The following is a 6,000-nucleotide window of genomic DNA, read 5'->3' as shown; positions in this document are numbered from 1 at the left end:
GATCAAAAGCAAACTGAAAAGTACAACTAATATCTAGGTTGCAACATGTTGCCATAACATTTCTGAGAAACAGGAGCCTCCTGGGAGCCGTGTAGGTGGCATTTGCTCACCTCAGAGCCTCAACATCTCTATCAAATCGCATTTCCCTGCCACTGCGCATGCCAGAGTCTGCCTTAATTTAGATTCTGCTCTCATAAGACCCTGAACTCCCTCCACTGCTCCCTATTGCGGGCACAAATGGCAGCCAGAATCTCCCAGGACTGGTCTCGTAAGCCTTTTGTCCCTCCATTCAGTTCAGCAGAGTTACATGACATATGCATTAGCTTGGATTTAGTTCGGTACTTCTTCAAATGCCAACTGCAAAAACAAGGGTGAGGAGGAGGAGGGAAGAAAACTTTGCAAGCAAATGTAATACCCGCAGGCCAATACTTCCATTAACCTTTCTAAGGAAAGGCAGGCACACTCGTTTTCTAGCAGTCTATCAGTTTTCCCCCCATTTATATACATACTCTTTGCCCTGGCCATAAAGTGTCTAAAAGAAAATTTATTGCAGGGGACTGGCTATTGATTTGCAACCCTGCACATCTGGAAGACATGAACCAAAAAAAAATGTCCATTCTTTGAACTAATGAAAATTTAAACTCTAGCATATAAGAAATGGTTTCAGGATAAAATTAACTCACATTTTGAATACTCGCCATGTATGCTTGTTTTTAATTTATAGTCAAATCCTGTTTACAAAACTCACCAGAGAAGTTTCAGTGATATTTGTGGAACTATTTGAATTCAGTGAAGCCACACTGAGCCCTTACAGCAATTAATTATACCCTCCTGAAGTATCTTCCAGGGAAGGGTTACGTGATTGCTGCTTCTCAGGGTCCCTGATGTCAATGGGATGGATACCGTAGTCTCTCTTGAGACTATCCATAATGTTTTCTGTGAATGAAATGAGCTAGTCCATGACCAAGCAATTCAAGCAAACTTTCACTCCAGGAGGGAATCCAGGTTTCCCCCACTGTGTCTTTGTGTTTTGTTCCTTCACATCTCTGCCAAAAATGACGAGTTCAAGGACTAAGCCTAAATTTCCTGTCAATTCCTGTCCAAGTCGTTGCTGTTGACATCCTGACTCACTGAAGAGGAAGGTATTATCTGCCTCCGTCAACAAACATCATTCTCTTTGCAATTCCTAGGGCAGGACCAAACTCTTCACCTGTAAGGTCAGAGTTATGTAAAGCTGGGAAGGATATTTAACAAATGACTCGTAACATGATGTACACAGGAAAAAGTAGCACAGCCAACTAAGCACAACCACATAGCCTGGTTTCCCCAGACCCTCCCATCACAGAAACCATACAAACACTTGGCACTTTCACTAGCAATATGCACCAACATGTTGAATGTTTGCTCATCTGAACTCTCCATAAATTAATCTCTTCATAAATTGCTCATTAATGATAGATCTCTTATCCACCTACCATCCAGGTTGTCTGTTTTACCTGTGCAGAAAGCACTTGCATCATCAACTCAAAAACACCCAGAAAGATTTACAAGGAAGCAAAGAATCTGCTTTTGTTTTGAGATTACTGTATTCAGATTAAATGTCAAGTTTAGCCACTTTTTGCTTGAAGCAAACCCATAGTTTTCCTTCCCTCCCTCCCTCCACCTGCCAATGTATATTTGCTTCTTGTGTAAGCATTGCAATAAGGTATTACAGTAACAGCCACTATAACACCAGTAATAATACCACTAATAATAAAGATCTTGCACTTATTTAGTGCCTTTCCTCTCGGGATCACACTGTGCTTTAAAAAATCAGTGTGGGCATCTCCTCCAGGGTTTCCATTTGAATGGAATAAGCTGAAATCCCTGCCTAGCCAGCTCCTCTCTCTCATGGCATTGCTCCCTTTTGCTACCCTCTCCATCTAAGCATATTCATTTTACACAATAAGGTTTCATCCAGAGCTAGCTGAATGAGCTAAACAAGCTATCGAGGGTACCAGAAGTGGTACGACGACATTCGCTGAAAGCAGAGCACAAATTTGAGTGCAGCAAGCATTGCAGCAACACAGCTGTGCTGCCTTCTGCGCCCAAGGTTTGACCAACTTGATGCGTATCAGATGATGGGACTATTCGAGAAGAAATATGCAACTGCAAAAATGAGTCCAAGGCGAGTGGCATAAGTGGAAGGTTGGGGAGACTTCAGATGGAGGAGGAACAAAAGAGCCAAATCATGGCTTGAATGCTTAGATTTGTTACCCCAGCTGATAGAAATCCATCTGTCAGGAAGAGGAAGAGTCAGTCTGCAAACAAGTTAGTGATATTCTAGTAACGTCGTGAGCTTTGACACGTGGGGTAAATCATTCTTCTTCTTCAGACGACCCAGTTTTATCACTGGATCAATCTCTCATCTTCATTAATTGCTATTGAAATTGCAGGCAGTAATCCTTTTACTGTAGAACAAGCAGAAAGTATTCAAAGTATGATGAATCAGTGCTTTAACTAGCCCAAACACGATAGGCAAAGCTTGCTGCCGTCACTGGTGATTCCCCAAGAAAAGCATTTATGTAACTGTATAGTTATGCATAATTATACAGTGATGCATGTCCTGCTTATACGTTAGGTCTATTTGTTCCATGCATTTTTCATAATACCCCATGTCTCATAACAGCAGTTATACAGACTGATCTAGGTGCCAGTAAAAGTAATAATTTCAAATGCAGCAGTTTAATTCAGACAGCTCCAGGCTTAGGGACCATCAGTTCTAGGAATGAAGTCAAAGCCTGGCAATGCTGACCAGGAGTCGAGAAAAGCTCAGGGAACAGAACTGCTCTTCCTAGTGGAGTCACACTTCTCCGTAACAAACTGCCTGGCTTATGTTTGCTCCTCAGAAAATTACAGCTGGGATTTTCAGAGCTGCCTGGGAGTTGAGAATCCACATCCCAGGTGGAAGTTGCACCCTACATTAAGAGCAGCATATAGTCCCATCCACTTCTTTTCCTGCTGTCGAGGAAATCCTAGCAGACAACAAACAGTTTGGTAGCTTGGTAATAGCTAATCTGCCTGGTCGGAGTGCGTTTTGCCCGTATTGGAGTCTGTTTCTACTCACTCCACTGAAAAGCAGCACCAGCTGCAGAGGACTGCTTCAGTCCAAGACGTTTTAATAACACTGGACGCAACTCTCGAGAAGGGATCTAGACTCTGCTTAGTGTTAGGGCTATGAGTTGTATTCCTGATTTATAATCTTCAAGCATCAGGCCAAACTCCTTCCTGCTTACAGTTGGAAACCCATCAAAAGCAGTGATATTGCCCTTCCTTCTGCCAGCAGTAACATGGCTGGGCAAGAACATGGGGCTAAGAGTGGGAGTTGCTGTGTTGGGATAGGGAGATGTGCCCAACTAGTGTATTTAGTAAGACACTAAGGCACAAATATATTAAAGATCACATTGCACCACTTCTCTGAAAAATACTTACATAAATAAAGGCCAGCACGATATTCCCAGAGCAATTTCCTGGATGTGATCAGTCATTCCTGCTGATGTCAGTGCCAGGGACAGAGCTTCAGTGACTTCCAGTCATGCTAGCCCTGCCCTGCAGAGTGACCTGGATTCTAGTGCTTGTTTTGCACCAGCTGAAGTGTTTGCTAAGCTCTCATCATCAGCACCTGTGCAATGCCACCAGCTGTACTGTCATCGCACAAGTGTCACCGGGGACGCCACCGGGAGCTGGGGAGGCTGCGCTGCTCGTGGCCAAGCAGCTGATTAACGGCGAGGATGCTGCACAGGGAGGCAAGGGGCCAGGCTGCCTTTCCGTATTGGCAGTGCGGGGTGCGGCAGGGAGCAGCCCCTTCTTCCTCAGAAATGCAGCCCCAACAGGTGGGCTTTGGAGACAAGAGAGCCTCCGGGCTCCGAAATCTGCAGGGGATGGTTAAAAACCCAAAGGCTATCAAACCCAAGGGGAGTGAGAAAGGGGAAAATACACCTTTGACCAACTGTAGAAAAACAAGCATAACTCTGACCCAGCAGAAGTGATAGTGAAATCAGAGATGTGAGCTGCAAGGGATGTCGTCATAAGCAATAAAAAAACAAATTGCGGTTTAGTAAGAGCTGACCAATGTCCTAGGTGGCAAAGCATGAGTCAAAGGAAGTGCCGAGTTGTGAGTCATCCACCTCAAAGGGCTTTATCCTTGGATGAAAGTCAGAGACGGCTCAGGGAGAAAAAAGGAGTGCGGGAAAGAACAGAGGCAATGCCAGAGCACTGGGCCTCCTCACAGAGCAGAGGCCAAGCAGAGGGCAAGGCTGCTATCGGCCAGTTACGCTCCCTTACAGCTATTTCTGGCCGGGCACATAATAGGCTGCATGTTTTACAAACGCACGGGTCAGGCTCCTGCCCTGGGGAACTTCGTCTACAGCACAAACAAGAACTAGAGCAGGAGTAGAAAGAGGGAAGTGCTACAGAAAGCAAGTCACATCTCTAAGTGTGTGTGTGTTTAAACAAGCAAACAAACAAATAAGTACCAATTTTTTTCTCCTGTAGTCCTTTTACCATGACTTTATTACTGATATAGTGCTCCACAGGCACTTGGGCTGGAGGAGCAATAGAGCAATTAGCCAGCTGACGTGGCTTGGTCTTATGAAGAAAGATGAAAAGCGAGAAGCTAATACAGAAAATTACAGGTCAGATAAAGGCAACTGTGATAAGGATCAATGCATTTTTGGAGGGTGAAAACACAAAGAAGGGTGAGGAATTATTTAAGGTTGTACAAAAAAGGGATGGAGAAGATGATGGGATCGTTAGAGGGAAGTAAAAGAGAAAGCAGACAGGATGAGAGGCTGTACAGCATCATGCAAACCTAAACACAGGCTGACTTACAAGTTCTAGATTACAGGGAAGCATCAGGAGTGATGGGAAGAAGTAAAGAAAATGAGCATGCAGGATCTCATGCTGCTTCAAGGACAGTATTGGAAAATGCATCACTGTCGTGGTTTAACCCCAGCCAGCAACTAAGCACCACGCAGCTGCTCACTCACTCCTCCCCGCCGCCCCCAGTGGGATGGGGGAGAAAATTGGGAAAAGAAGTAAAACTCGTGGGTTGAGATAAGAACAGTTTAATAGAACAGAAAAGAAGAAACTACTAATGATAATGATAACACTAATAAAATGACAACAGTAATAATAAAAGGATTGGAATGTACAAATGATGCGCAGTGCAATTGCTCACCACCCGCTGATCAATGCCCAGTTAGTCCCCGAGCAGTGATCCCCCCACCCTCACTCCCCCCAGTTTCTATGCTGGACATGATGTTGCATGGAATGGAATACCCCTTTGGCCAGTTTGGGTCAGCTGCCCTGGCTGTGTCCCCTCCCAACTTCTTGTGCCCCTCCAGCTTTCTCGCTGGCTGGGCATGAGAAGCTGAAAAATCCTTGACATTAGACTAAACATTACTTAGCAACAACTGAAAACATCAGTGTTATCAACATTCTTCTCATACTGAACTCAAAACATAGCACTGTACCAGCTACTAGGAAGACAATTAACTCTATCCCAGCTGAAACCAGGACAATCACTGAAGACATGGTAAATATGAGAGGCAGGGTACAAGACAAAAGAGAAGAGGAAGATGGTCAGAGTAATCACATCAGTAGTGTCTTCTGTTTTGGGGGGGACAAAAAACAATTACAAAGGCCCCAGTGGAAATCAAAACATAGATTTACCACCAGAGGTTTGAAGCAAAGAGAGAACAGAGCCAAAACATGTTTCTATGACCCCAGCTTAGTTTCAGTGCACAAATCTAAATCAGCTCCATTAATTTAATGGATATTAACCAAGTTTTACAATGAAGCAGGTGGCACTAGAACCTGACTCATTTTTATCCTGGGCAAGGCAGGCAGGAGCTGAAGCGATCAAAAGCACTGGAAGCTGTGCTGAGATAGAGTAGGAACAGAATTAAATAGGTGGGAAAATCCCAAAGGTTCTATATGGTTCTTTATGGTTTGTGTAGT

Source organism: Aquila chrysaetos, chromosome 4 (genome assembly GCF_900496995.4).
Source record: "Aquila chrysaetos chrysaetos chromosome 4, bAquChr1.4, whole genome shotgun sequence".
Taxonomy (NCBI): domain Eukaryota; kingdom Metazoa; phylum Chordata; class Aves; order Accipitriformes; family Accipitridae; genus Aquila; species Aquila chrysaetos.
Note: the sequence above shows the minus strand (reverse complement) of the source record.